Source organism: Lepidothrix coronata, unplaced genomic scaffold (assembly GCF_001604755.1).
Source record: "Lepidothrix coronata isolate B3197 unplaced genomic scaffold, Lepidothrix_coronata-1.0 Scaffold174, whole genome shotgun sequence".
Lineage (NCBI taxonomy): Eukaryota > Metazoa > Chordata > Aves > Passeriformes > Pipridae > Lepidothrix > Lepidothrix coronata.
The window spans coordinates 460,934-476,066 of NW_016690354.1; the positions used below are offsets into that span (position 1 = coordinate 460,934).

The following is a 15,133-nucleotide window of genomic DNA, read 5'->3' on the forward strand; positions in this document are numbered from 1 at the left end:
CTAGGTCAGACAAAACACTTGTTCTTAGAGGACAGAATCTGCTGCCCTTGTTCTCCAGCTTGGTTGTCACTAAACAGGAGACAGCTTTGATATCACATTGCAAAGGCATCGAGTCAGCCAAGGAGAAGATGAAGCAGGAACCAGGCACGTGGTTGCCCAATCCTCAACAAGGTGCAGTATTATGGGGGCAACCTACAACCCTGCAGCTCAATAGTGGGGTGTTCAGAGCAGCCAGGCATTTTCTAAAAATGTTACTTAAATAACTTTTTCCAGCCTCTTTGGGTGTTTCTATTGACAGACATGGGGTAACACCAGGGTTATCCTTCTACCAACTAACACAAAAGTCCAGCTCAGGAGAGGAAACGCTGTTAATGCAAGAAGAGCTTTATACACCTTTTCTCCAGGACCCAGGAAAGAAGCAGCTGAACCGTCACTCACTGTCTAAACTGAAGATAAGCACTCCACACCTCTTAGCCAACATCTCTATGCCAACAATGAACAAAAAAAGCCTTAAGTCATCTTAGAATCATAGAATGGTTTGGGTTGGAAGGGACCTTCAAGATCATCTAGTTCCAATCCCCCTGGCACAGCTTCTCTGGGCAACCTGTGCCAGTGCATCATCACCCTCAAGAGCTACAAAGTGACATCCAGGACCAGCAGCACATCATCCACAGCAGGTCTGAGCTGCGTTCCCAAAGCCCTTTCCCACTCCCAGCTGTACATGTACTATAGCTTTGCTTCGGACTCCAAGTGCTGTGGCCCAGAGCCAGCAGCACAGTGCAGCATCCTGCATTAGCAGTGTCCACAAGGAGTGGAAGCTGAAGCCACACTGATGGAAATTAGAAAACAAGATATCATTTCTTATCAAATTGACTGAGGTTAACCACGGAAGCTAATTCCTATGGGAAATTATAGGTAGCTCATCTCCAGATGCTTCTGAGCTCAGTCGGACATCTTTCCAGAGGAGATTCTTTATCCAAAATTCAAATTACTGAATATTTGCACTGAAACAAAACTGTTGAAGAACAGAAGGCTAAATGTCCCCTTCTGGCCTTTATCTCATCCCTTCATTGGGTCATACCTCTGTTCTCATTTAAGAGCTAAAAACTCCGCTAAGCTAAAAGTGAAATGATCATTTTTACTTTCAATTATATTTATTCAAGTTCTGATTTTGATCAGTGATTTGCTGCAGCACAGATGGCATCCAAATCAGGATACCTGAACACGGCACCTTTCAGCCAGAGGGTTAATCTTGCATAAGCACACATGGGGACAAGCTGTCTCCCCTTGGAAACTGGAAATTCAGGGTAGTGGAATTAGCCACAAAAATGATGGGGTTAGGGGCTGTTTGTTCTGAGCAAGTAAACCCTCTGCATCGACATGGCTTTTTGTAAGCACACAGGTACAACAAATGTCCCCTGATGAATCCTGCTCCTCTATGGAGCAGGAAAAAACACTTACCCTCTGCAGTGACCCTGGTCCCTTTTGCAAAGCACTGCAGGACCTACAAAGGAAGGTATCGCTAAACAGCTGGCTATTACTGAAAAAAAACAACTAAAAAAAAATGTCCTTTTGACAAGGGCTTGTAGTGATAGGACAATGGGGAATGGCTTTAAACTGAGAGTAGATTTAGATTAGGTATTAGAAAGAAATTCTGCCTTGTGAGGGTGGTGAGGCACTGGCACAGGTTACCCAGAGAAGTTGTGGCTGTCGCCTCCCTGGAAGTGTTCAAGGCCAGGCTGGAGGGGGCTTTGAGCAAGCTAGCCTACTCAAAGGTGTCCCTTCCCGTGGCAGGGTGGTTGGAACTAGATGGTCTTAAAGTTACTTCCAGCCCAAACCATTCTATGGTTCTATGAAACAAAAAAGTAATCTTTCATTAAAAAGTGCATTAGCAGCATGGCCAGGGAAAGGACAGGGTCACGCCTTCTAAGAGAAAGATACTGCAAGTGACTCCACATCACCAAAATGAGCCTGGCTGGCAACATCTGCACAAAATCAACTGATGATAAGATCTCACATTTGGAGGCTGTTTCCAGCAGTGCACAGTAATTTTTATCATACTTGCTTTATTTCCTCTGTTTGTTTTTTTTTTTTTTTTTCTCTCCAAACATTGTTCCTTTGTTGCTTTACAGCAAGCTGACAGCATGGGGAGAGGTATAGCCAGCCAGCAGGTTTGCATGCAGTGTAGCATTCAGATATGTTTTTTCCTGGGAAGACCAGGGTTAACAGGAGGGTCTGGGCATCCTTGAATACCCATTTCCTGCAGGAGCCAGCTGGGTGTGATGACCAGGAGCTACCTTTCTGCTTGGATAACTCACACGGGGACAGAGGCCTTTGGCTCTGGAGTTCCTCATTCCATGCAGATATGAGTCACCCTTTGCAAACACAGTCAGATGTTGGAGCTGCCAGAAGAAAAGGCAGCCCCACACTGTGAACAGTCTCATAACCCTTCTTTGGTGGTGAGCTCTGCCTGGCAAGAGCTTTGGACACAAATTGGGCTTATGGTACCAGCCTGACTGGCCCTTCTGTTCAGATGTTAAGGTCAGATGGGACCAGGACAGATGCCTGAAGGTATCCTGGCAGAGGCAGGAGTAATAAGCTCAAAGCAAAGCTAGCAGCACTATCTCCCACTAGACTGGCAAATGAAAGAGGCTGGAGGGACACAGCAATAGCAGGAAAAGGGGTAGAACAACAGCAAAACATGATGGCAGAAAGACGTACCCAGAAACAGTGGAAAGAGGAAGGCGGTAATAAGTCATCAGGAAGTCAGCACTGGCTGAGAAAAAGTAGAGAGATGCTGAAAATATTCACCACTCTGGGTAAAACTCATCCCAATCCACTCATGGTTTGGGGAGAACAGAGAACCTCAGTTTTGGGTACCCCCACGTGCTGTTTGATCTCTGAGCCAGCCTTACTGGTTGTGTTATGTTAGGCTTGTTCCCCAAGTCACAGCAGGGTTAAAAACCCTTGGAGATCAGCAGGAGTTGCAGGGCAAGCAACAAAAGGTGAATTAAAGGGCTTTGCCAATGCCCAGTCCCTGGAGACAGTCACCACTTCAGTAACCCCTCATGCCCCAGCACACCGTGACCCTGGTTAATAATTATAAGGAGCAGCAGAGAGCACCAGCAACAACAAAGCACTCCCAAGCTCACTTAGGAGCCATGGAGCCTCCAAAAAAACCCCTTTGTGTTAGAGAAGGCAGGAACCTTCTCCAGCACATGATATTGCTCACACAGAGCAGGTTTTCAGGCATCGGAAAAATACAACCTAGGAAGAGCAGACTCACACATGCAGAATTAAGCCACCTCCATCTGTGGTCATCCAGCCACATGGCTCTTGCTTACCCTGAGGGCTGTTATTTGACATGAGGATCACACTGAACACAGACCACCCACACCATGACATTACAGAGGTGCTGTGCCCTTCTCAGCATCCATTTTGATCACCATTGTGGAAAAGAAAAGGGGGGAAAGGAGGGAAAGGAGTGAAGGGGGTAGAAGGAGAAGAAAGGATGTTATCTTTGCAGGAGTGGACTGAGCATGTATTTTTATTATTTATTCAGTGTTTCTAATTGAACATCTAGACCAGCTACTTTTAAATCTGGTCACACTGACTCCATGGAAGCCTTACATCACACAAATATACTCAGACTGGTTTTCTTGCCAAGTGGGAAAAAAAATTATGGTCTAAAGGCAGACTTGAACCTTCTTGAGGTGGACAGAGGGAAGGACAGAAGAGTCACAGGGCATTGCTTGAGGTAGCCAGGAGAGCATTTTTCTTGGACATTATAGGTCAAAGAGGTGCTTATTTAAGAGGTTGGGTAAGTGGAAAATTCATTCAGAAAACTCATCAGTAGTGCAGATAAAATGCAGCATGTCTCCATGCAAATGCTCTGCCTTCAATAGCTTCCACAGCCTCTGGGACGATTAAAGCAATTGAACTTCAAAAGATGCACAGAGACCAGTGCAGGAGGAGCAGCAGAGATAACTGGGCTGCAGCTACTCTGTAGGAGAGCCAGTGGAGGCAGCTGGATCCTGCAAGATCATCCCTCCCAGGCTAGCTGTGATGTTTGTCCCTCTGGCTGATCCAGAGCATCCCTCCTGCACTTTCAGGCCTGTTCACATCATAACATGCCCCATCCCTGGAAGTGTTCAAGGCAAGCAAGTTGGTCTAATGGATGGTGTCCTTGCCCATGGCAGGGGGGTTGGAATCACAAGGTCTTCAAGGACCCTTCCAACCCAAACCGTTCCGTGATTCTATAACACTGTTCACAAGGCTATGGGTTTCTTTCTCTCCCTCACCTTCACTCCTTCCTGCAGGCAGAGTCCAAAACTCTGTCCCCTCGGAGGCCTGGAGGTACAACCAAGTCCTTCAGGTCTCCTCTTGAGAGGCTCCTGGCCATACCAGAAATGTATTCCTTGACCTGTTCCACTTAAAACCAAGTGGGATCCAAACACCCCCTGCAATTTCAGCTGATGAGGGTACCCCATTGCCTCTGACAATGGGCTTTGTCCCAACCCTACAGCTCCTAGCCCCAAGTCAGGATTCAAACCTTTGCCAAGACTCCCAGCTTTGGCTAATAAACCATTTTAGTATTTTCTCTTTGCCTGACCCAAACCTGAATAGAAGCACCAAGGCACTCTGCTCCTTGTCCTTTTCCAGCTTGGGTCGTCCATGTTCAGTTTGCTCTTTGATAGGCCCTTAAGCCCCTTGCAAGCCTCTTTCCTATAAATTCCATAGCCACAACAGCAAATAACCAGACCAGATGTGGGTGCTGACTGATAAGAGCATTCTCTTGTCTGCAAAACCTTCGGGATGGCCCAGCAATATCTGCTTTTTTTTTTTTTTTAATTTTACCTCCCTTTCTCTCACTGTCTTTAATAAGTTTTTCTTTCTGTAACTATCTAAAGCATCAGGAGTACAAAAGTTATAGTTAAAGGCTTGTAGCAACTGATGGTGCTAGTGCTTCTGAAGAGGGAAGCCTCTCTTAGTTATATTGGACCACCTCAAATTTGTGAGATTTCTTAGAAATCCTTGTTACTGGATTCACTTGGCTCTTGCCAAGTTGAAAGGTCTGAACCTAAGTTCCCACTGCCTTAATCTGAGCTCTCTTAGGTGGCTTTTACCTCTTCATGCATAGCAGAAATACTCTAGGAGGGATTTAGGTTTAGATCAGAAATTAGGAAGAAATTCGCCCTGTGAGGGCAGTGAGGCACTGGAACAAGTTGCCCAGAGAAGTTGTGGATGCCCCATCCTGGAAGTGTTCAAGGCCAGGCTGGATGGGGCTTTGAGCAACCTGGAAGGTGTCCCTGTCCATGGCAGGGGGGTTGGAACTAGATGATCTTTAAGGTCACTTCCAAACCAAACCATTCTGTGATTCTATGATTTATCTGTTTTACAAGGGGCAGTGACCTCCAGAAAGCATACAAAGTCTCCATGTACCAACACAACATCACCTTAGGTGGGGGGGCGTCACATTCTGGTGGAGCACCCACCTTTGTTTGCTTTTGCTTCCCAGAACTTCTGTAACAGGACAAGCCATCAGGATGCATCTGTTCCATGCAGTCCAGAGGGAAAGGTTGGACCTCTGCACCCACAGGCTCCACATGGTCTTCTGAGGCCCTTCCTTTGGTAACCCAGAAGACAACCCTGATCTTTGCTAGCCCTTCATTAACATTCCAATTGTGTCCTCAGGCAGGTTCCCCAGGTGAAACTAACTCATTACCAAGTCACAACCATGAACAGTGAGACCAAACCCCTGCCCCTCATGCTGCAACTCCAAGCTTATGTTTTGGGGCAAAATCCAAAAATCTCTGCTCCTCTGAGAGCATTTACTGCCCTCTGGCACTCACCCTCCTGAGGCTGCCCAGGGACATCCCCCTAAGGGACATTCCCCTGAGGCTGGGATCACAGAAACCACCATCAGAGATAAAAAGCAGCCATCCACCCAGCTCAAATTTCTTTCAGATCATGGAATGGTTTGGGTTGGAAGAGACCTTAAAGATCATCTAGTCCAACCCCTCTCTTCCACGGCCTTCCACCTTTCAGATGAGGATTCCTCCTCTTTTGAAGATCTATTGCTTTGTTGCAGCCCAGGATGGCTGGTGCTTGCTCCTGCAACCATGGCTAGCAGCTGGATCTTCTGTCCCTGCTCTCACTTGAACAAAAATGCCCATCATTGCTCTGATGCGTGTCTGGATTCTCTGCACAAAGCTGGAGTGGAGACTGTCTTGTTGGCAGGAGGTGGCACTGGCCATGTTACTACTGCATGGTGAACAGCAAGCAGGAGACGGTGGGCTGACCACAGGGCTCTGGGATGGGGAATTAAGCTCCTGCCTCCTCTCCAAGACTTTATCCTGCTGCAAGTCCTCATTCTGTATCTCTTTAGACACCCTCTGAGCTGAAGCAGCTGAAGATGTACCCTGTGACATAGGGAAGAGTTTCACTTCCCTGCATGGGACAGGAACCTGACGCAGCCCCGTGTTAGATGTAATAAATCACTGCTCTCCTGCTCCCGCATGAAGACCTGCCAGGAAGCCAAAGGCAATACTCACTGGGCAAGCAGCCAGTGACCACCATCCCTATCCCCAACCTCATCCCTGTCCCCATCCTGTGTTCATGTAGCAGCGGTCACCTGGCTCTGAAAAAGCAGAGTTTGTAGCTGCAGCTTTTATAATTTCAAGGCTTCCCTTTTGCTCAGCAGAGAAATCACCCCCCTTAATCACCCCTAGGCAATCCTCACAATATTTACACATGTTCAGACAACTGGTAGGACCAGCTCTTCAAGGCTTTGGGAGCAGCAAGTCTGCAAACACTTCATAGGAAGCTCTTGATTACCAGGGTGTGCCTTGAAAAAATAAAACAAACCAACCCCAAACTCTGAGCGGCAAGCAGACATAGACATGCATCCTTCTTCTCTATTGGGGACTGGAGGCAATGGCGGAACAGCTCAGGATGGGCTGTGAAGGGATGGAGTCAACAAGAGCCACCTGAGTCCTGCACCTTGGAGTCAGGGAAGCTCAGATAAGTCAAAATATGATGTAAGCTGGGACAGAGGGTGCTTGCTGCAAGGGAGGGATATGTTTTGTCACTTAGGGAAATCACTCCATGGATTATTTGGAGATGTAACAAAAAAACCCAACAACGACCACAAAAACACAGTGAGGGAAAAGCATCATGGTTTAATGGAAGGCCAAGCAGGAGTAGAACTGGAGCCATGCCCTTTTCACCTGAAGATCAGAGACCTGCTGCCTTCATGCTGTAGCTACACAGAAAACAATATTCCATGTCCCTTTCCCTGATGGTAAAAGCATAACCCTGGCCTGGGCTGCTGCAACCTTGTTTGCGGAGTTAGGGCCAGATTACAGGATAAACCTTGGTGGAATGAACCAGGGCTGCAGCCTTCCTCACCTGAGGATGAGCTGCAGCCAGCCAAGGAGACGATTTCATAGAATCATAGAATGGTTTGGGTTGGAAGAGACTTAAAGATTATCTAATTCCAACCCCTCTTCCATGAGATACCTTCCACTAGACCAGGCTGCTCAAAGCCCCATCCAACATGACCTAACACTTGCAAGGATTGGGCAGCCATAGCTTTTTGGGGCAATCTGTTCCAGTGCCTCACCACCCTCACAGGGAAGAATTTCTTCCGAACATCTAATTTAAACCTGCCCTCTCTCAGTTTAAGACAATCCCCCTTGTCCTACCTCTCCTTGCCTTTGCAAAAAGTTTCAACTCTCTCGTAGCCCCTTTATGTACTGGAAGAGGCTTTAAGGTCTTCTTGGAGCCTTCTCTTCTCCAAGCTGAACAATCTCAACTCTCTCAGCCTGTCTCCACAGCAGAGGTTCTCCAGCCCTCTAAGCATCTTCATCCCTCTTTTGGTGTCATTCCAACATGTCCATGTCTCTCTTCTGTTGGGGGCCCCAATAAGCTGAGAAAGTCCCTGCATGGTGAGGAGAAGGAGCCCTCTCCCATGTATCATTTCAGAGCTCCCCATTAAGGTTTTCAGCCTCCCAGCACGGGGCAGGGTTAAAGTGGTTGGGATGCTTTATAGTTCACTTTGCCTTTAACCTTCATTCTCAACAGATTGAAGTCACAAGACAGGAGGAAACAGTGATGATGCTCAGATGGATGGTGGAAGGACTAAAACTGGTCATTTTTGCACAAAGGCAAATCAAGGGGCAGGGAGAGCTTTTCTCTGCCGGAAGAGTATTTTAAGATAAAATGCATCAAAGTGTTATTGAACTGGGACAAAAAAGCTGCAGGCAGGGGCTGAGAAGCTCAGTCCAGCCCCCCTTAAGGGCTGGATCAGGCCCAAAGGAGCCAGTCTCTGACCTAGATGCTGCAAACCCCACGGGTTCCCAGCACAGCTTTGCAGGAGTATCATCGGTCACATCTCCAGTCCAGGAGGATCCCCAAAGCATGAGGATCTGCAATACTGGCTGAAAACTAATGCATCATGCAGAAAATCAAAAGCTGTAAAGTCTCCCTGGCCACAGAGTGTAGAGTAGAAAGGACTTTTTCTCAGAGACGGTGAAAAACTCAACGGCAACGATTCCTATTTCCCCATGACCTCAAGAAGTTACCCCCCTATCGAGTCACCAGAATTAGGGTGCCTTCTACAGTGCAAGACAATTTAGTAGGAATAAGCTAGAGATGAAAAGACTCCACAATGTGAAGGGGAGAGCTCAGGGCAGGTTAAGGGTTAATGCTGCAGCCAGACAGATGCTGGACTGGTGAAAAATGTAGCTTCCATGAAGCCACTGGGTCTCTGTCCATTTTCTGCAGTGCCCAGAGCCTGGCCCTTTCTCCCTGGGTAATCAACTGGAAGTGAGCAGAGCCGGAGTAATCACTGCACCTCATTCCCCATCCGTGACACTGCCCGAGGGGCCAGGAGATGGAGGAGCACCGTCTGGCCCGAAGCAGGTCAGTGCAAGCCTGTTGTTGAGTCTTTGTGCTCCACAGCTGTTCAAAGGAACAGGTGAAGGTGAAGGCATGAAGACATAACTAAATATATGCTACCCGAGTGTTCCCCCTATCACCACAGCATGAACAAAGGATGACAGACACCTCTCTATGGGCTGAAGAGGCTTTCACCTCTGGACATCTGCAGAGAAAGGAGTTGACACCTCTAGACACTAGCGAGGAGGAGGAGAGAGAGTGCCTGATCCCAACCCTCAAGGCACAGCTGCATCCTTGTCCTTCCCTGTATTAACCTGCTGCTGCCCTGCTTGGAGAAAGAATTAGGAGAGGAATCTTGGCATTTCTGGACCAGCAAAATATCCAATAATTAATGCACAAGCATGAGCAGATTTAGAGGATGCACCCATTCTTCGTATCATCATACCCCAGAACGAACACTGTTTAAATCTCCTCTTGGGATCAGAGCCAAAGCTTTCTTTAAAGCATGGATGCTTTGTTATTAATCCACGCAGCAACCAGGGAAGGGGGAGATGAATTTTTTTTTTCTTTTTGAGGCATAATCAAAGATGAAAAATTATCTCTGTGACATTGCTGGGCTTCATCTGTTTCATGTCTGGTCTCGTCCCACATCAAGATGGTGAGACCTGCTTGGCTAACACAGCCCTTCCCAAAGGAGACACCTGGACAGGGTGTCTTGACTACAGAGTCCTGGCCTCCTACACCAACAAACCCTAAATCCTCCTTATATCATGGTCAAGCACCTTGTAAGAGGGGTTATGTGCCCTAATTCACACTCTCCTACCATCCTCTGATGTGATACAGTTGTGGAGCCTCTAGATAAGCCTTCCAATCTAAACTGAATAAATTCACAACCCAACACCAACACTGTCCCTCAGTTCAAATAGCTCTTCTACCTCCCTGAAGTTCACCCCTTGGATGCATTTACTTCACAGCAAGTACAGCCCCTCTCTGCCTTTAAAAAAGCCCGGCGAAACAGCCTCATATAATAGCTCTCCATCCCTCTGAGCAGCCTCAGAGCCCTTTTCCCTGCACCTGCTCCAGGCTGAGTTAATCCCTCTCAAGCACCAGATCTCAGAGCCTGGTCCTTCCACATTAACCCTTCCGTACCCTCGTCCCACAAATACCCTTTCCCTGTTTCCCATTGCCTTTCTGCAATGCTCCCAGGGGCATCCAGGACCAAAACAGCCCCAAACATCCAGTCTCGACTATCCCAATATGATTCAATCTCCAAACATAGCACAAAGCCCAGGCATACAGTGCCCCACTGTATCGGCAGATATATGTCCTAGGGGACACCCCCACACCCTGCAACTCATTCTTGAGGTCAGCCGTTTCCCTCTGGCTGAGCATCTTGTCCACCTCCTAGGAATGGTGCCTCTCAGTTTGGCTTCGCAGGCAAATCTCAGCACGAATAGTGAGAATGAACTCAGATCCTCCCTTAAAGGCTTTAAGGAGATTTAAGCTCTGCTGCGTGGGCTTAATCTGTCCAGCAGTGCCCTTTGTCACCTCCCCCAGCCGCCCCCCCAGCAAAAGTCTTCTCCACTGACATACTCCCACAAGCACTGTGTAAAGCCCTGGCATGTCCAGGTAAAGAAGGCCTGGAGCATCTCCTTTCCCTAAAAATGAGAGCAAAGCTACAGGTCAGTCCCCTTCAGTAACAGCCCTGGGTTTCCATCTTCCTCCACCCCAGGGGCTTGAGGATGCCCACAGCAGTTGTTCATCACGAGCTAAAAGAACTCCCTTGAACAGACTATGCTGTGGAGAACACACCAGCCAAGGTGGGATTTTCCTGGGTTTGTGGCCATGTCAAAGCCTCACATAAAGTCATTTCATGCAAGGACGGGGGTGCTGGTGGCAGAAAGCAGGGTGGACTTGACTCCATCACAAACCTCCTGAGTGCCTTGGTCATGACACTTTGCCCCTGTTTTATATGTCATGGCTTTGCAGATGGGATTATTCCTTCTCCGTGTCACCCACCATGTCCTCAGGACATGACAGAGGGCCTTGATTTCTACTCTGAGCAAGGCCTGCTACAGCAAGTCCTGCTGCCTTCCTCAAAACCTGCTTTTCCTTTCACTCGTGCCTTGATCCTTAACTCTGCTGCCAACAAGAAAGTTTTTCCCAACCAATTCTGGTGCATGGCTGCTGGCAAGCACCAGCCACTGAGTGAGCCAGCCTCCTTGCACACAGCAGCATCTGTACAAACACACCCATTGCAGGGGGAGTTTGGATCTCACATCCTGCTCCCAGGGGTGGTAGGTCTCAAAGAGCATCCATCAGTCTGCCTTGGGTTTTACAACTCTGCTGCCTGGCTCATGCTCTGGAGCTGAGCCCCAGGTGATTCACATTAAAGAATTACTTAAATAAGTAGGAGGCAGCTGAGGTTCCGGTAAGGGCAGGACACCAGGACACATGTGCCTGTAGCAAGATGTTGCACCAAGCAGGAGCTAAGTTGTGAGCACCTGGATCAGGCTCTGTGCCTCCATCCATGCCTGACTCTGCTGCTTTTCCCCCTCCCTGGTCCTTGCTACCCCAAGGATGCTCCCAACAGGTGATACCTGTTCTCGCCTGTATCCATAAGTTTGTCCCTCCTCAATTCACTGTTACCTTGAGCAGCACACCCAGCCAGGCTCTCTGCACCTTTCTTGAGCTACCCACCACCTGCATGCAGAGTGTGGGGTCAGAGATGCAGCTGCAGGGACCCCATGTTGCCTTCACTCCAGTATAACACCAGTTCAGCACACTTGGAATCCAGGCTGACCCTGGCCAGAGAATCGAGGCCCTTTAAGACGTGAGATGGGATGGAGAGGAAAGGCACCCTGGGGAAAGCCTGCAGCATGGTCCTTGCTGGATGCAGCAAGAAAAGCAGCTGAGGATTTAAGATCATCCTCCACGGACTCTCGCTGCTCTGCTTCCAGCTCCATTTGCCGTAGCTGCACTACTCACCAAGCTCAGAGCTAATGCAGCATCCAGGCAGAAACATAATGGTAATTGGTAACAAATAACTGGTAATAAACCCAAGCATCACACAGGGGTGGATCTCCAGAGCCGAGTGAGCAGCCCATGCTCACCTGGCAGTGACTAGACTGGAATGTGAGTGATAGAAGACCAGAGACATTTCCAATGGGACACCCTCCACTAGAAAGCATCAGGCTGGTGTCTCAGGTCAAAAATAAGCTTTTCAGGGCAGGGAGAAAGAGGTGGTGCCTCCCACCCCTGAGATATGGGAAATCTGGGTTTATATCTCTGCTTGGAAAGCCCAAAAGCCATCAGTCTCCTGGACCCCAGCAGTGAGCTGGCAGGGGCAGGAGCTCTCTCTTGCCTTCACTTTCCATAAGACTTTGGATTTGTCCCAAAAAAATGGAACAAAGAACAATATGAAACCCTAGGATTTTTTCCCAATGCAGAAATCCTGCTCTCTAGCCAGTGCTGAGGCCTCGCTGCTCAAAGTTTCAGTCCAGCTGGTTTCACCAGCAGAAACAAGCATGTCTGGGAGCTGCTGCGAGGTTTTGAACCATCCGGGGTGCAACTTTCAAACGCACCAACCCCAAGCACCCCGACTTCCACGACCCTTAAACACCAGCGCTTGCTGAAAGCAAGGGGAGCAGCGTGCTCCGCACGGGGGGGGGGAGGAGGGTGCTTGCTATAGGCTTCCCCCCCCGAAATCTTATACACGTACATGCACACATACACACACACACACTCCCCCCCCCTCCTCTCCCCTCCCCGGAATGCAGCTGTCCCCAGGTTCCCAAAGCCACAGGTGCTCCGAGCATCCCCCGAGGACGAGGCGGGACCTCCGGGCGGGGCGCGGAGCCGCCCCCGCCGACGGAGCAGCGGTGAGGGCGCAGGGACGAGCCACCCCCTCCCAGGGCCGGGAGTCGCCTTACCTGTCCGGGGCTGGTGCCGGTGCCCGCTGCCCGTGCCGGTGCCGCCGCTCCGGGCGCGCCGCTCCCGCAGCGCTTCGCTTCTCGCAAGCACCGCCCCGACGGGGCGGGCAGGGACCGCCGCCGCGCCTGCGCCCGGGACCGCGCCGGCAGGGAACGGGAGTGGGAATGGGAGCCGGCGCTGGGGACTTGGAATAGGGAACAGGACTGGGAACTGAGGCTGGGAATGGGACCTGAAAGGAGAACTGGGAACGGGGATGGGAACCGGGAGCGGGATCGGGAACCGGCACCAGGAATGGGAACCAGCACTGGGAACCGGGAATGGGACCGGGAACTGACACCAGGAACCGACTCCGGGAATGCGAACCGGGACCGGAAACCGACGCTCCCACTGCTGAAAGCTGGAGTCACTACTGGGAATGGGGACTGGCACCACCCGGTAGTGTGAAATGGGAATGGCACTGGCTGGCGCCGGTCCAGGAGCTGCGACCCAGTCTGGTGTACTGCTGGAAACCGGGATCTGGGTCCAACACTGTCCAGGCACTAAGACCTGGGATCACCTGGGAAATGGGCCCATCAGTGGGAACAGGGGCTGGCACCACCTGGATAGAGAAGGGGAATGGGGAACAGGGGCTGACCTGGCACCAGCACCACCAGCTGGGAACTGGAACTGGGATGAGCACCTGCACACCTGGACACTGGCACTAGCCACTGGGACCTCCCAGGCACTGGCATGTGGACCAGCATTGCCTTGGCACTCATTAATAGGACAAGGCCCCACTGGCTCTGCCTGGGACCTTGCACTGGGAGTTGGAACTGGGCAAACTGGAGCACCATGCGCTGCCATCAGCTGGGCCATGAAGACACCAGGCAGCTGGGGGGCACTGGGACATAACCCATGGAGGATGCAGGGGAGAGTCATCAGGGGTGGCAGGATTTGGGTGCAAAGGGGACATCCCCCGGTAAGGAATGGTGTGGGGCATGATCACAGGGGTTGAAGGAGATATGTTTTCCTGCCCAAGACCAAAGTTAATCCCCTTTTCTCTTTTGTAAGAGGGAGAGTGAGGCACTGGGAAGGGGAAAAGGGGGGGTCCAAAGGCTAGACATGTCCTTGGCCCAGCTCCACATCCACAGAGATCGATGTGCAATGGGCATCATGGGGCAGGCAATGGGGCCAAGGTGGCCAGACTGGTGGAAAACATGCTTTCCCAGCTCACAAATACACATTCAGGAGAGGAAAACCAAACATGACCCCCAGAAAAGTGCATACCCCTTGGCAGGAAGGAGCCAGTGAGGTTTTACAGACCCTCTGTCAGGGGCAGCTCTGATCTGATGTGCTGACTTGACACACAAGCTTTATTGGTACTATTCATGGTTTATCATAAATCAAGCCAAAAATAGATGGCAAGGGAAGAACAATTAAAGAAAACATTCAGAAATGACAGGAATAAACTGTTCAAAATCATAGTGCCCAGACTCTTTCAGACAACAAAAGAAAGAGTCCTAAGGTTTAGCTGCTGCCTGCCAGCGACAGAGTGAACGCTTAAGGACATCTGCTTGTCGTATTTGTGGTAATGCAGTGAAATTTTGGTGATAAAATTAGAAAGGAGGCTGTGCCCGGAGCAGCGTTGGCCTGGCACGGGCTCTTGTTCCCATCAAGGTGTCACCTGCAGCTGTCCGTGGTCACCACAAATCATGTCCTCTAGGACCAGGCTTTTCCTCCAGTTTCTCATTATCTGAAACCCTCCTGGACTTTCCATATTAAGGTTCTTAGTATTTTCCTGTTAATTTTATAATTTCATTACTTATTCAATTCATGCAATATTTGTGTTACGATTATTTTAATTCATTTATTAGTTACAGGAATAGGAAAGCCAAAAATCTGTAGTTCCACGAAGGCTTCTTTTGGCAGCAAAAGCTGTTTTCTAATGTTTTCCTTCTCCTTGTTTGTTTTCCCCTCTCCCCCATGGATCTCGGGGCTGCTCAAAACCAGGTGTTTCATACACTTCTTTTCTCTCCCCTCACAAAAAAAAATAAAAGACAAACCCTCAGTCTCTGAAGATTTGGAAGGGGGAAGAGTAAACCCTAAACAGGTCTTCAACTCCAAAATCTTATTAATAGCCCTAAATCCATCTGCCATGCAGACTAGGGCAGGGATGGATGGTGGTGCTTCTTCTCCCTGTGAGGAGATGGAGAGTGTAGAGTCTGTTTTGATTTGCGATGTGTTTAAATTGAGAGACACTCCATCAGTGTTAATTAATTACTATGATCATCCATCATTCCTCTCACCAGTACAGATACCT

At 49.4% G+C, this 15,133-nt stretch overlaps 1 protein-coding gene across 1 annotated transcript in view; it reads right to left on the reverse strand.

The window, feature by feature from the left end:
• CAPN5 (calpain 5) overlaps positions 1 to 12,877 on the reverse strand; it is a 57,822-nt gene extending 44,945 nt beyond the window's left edge. The window contains exon 1 of the mRNA XM_017830188.1: positions 12,834 to 12,877. The gene's annotated coding sequence lies outside the window, so the exon portion shown is untranslated. The remainder of the gene's footprint in view (positions 1 to 12,833) is intronic.
• Positions 12,878 to 15,133: the final 2,256 nt, after the last annotated feature.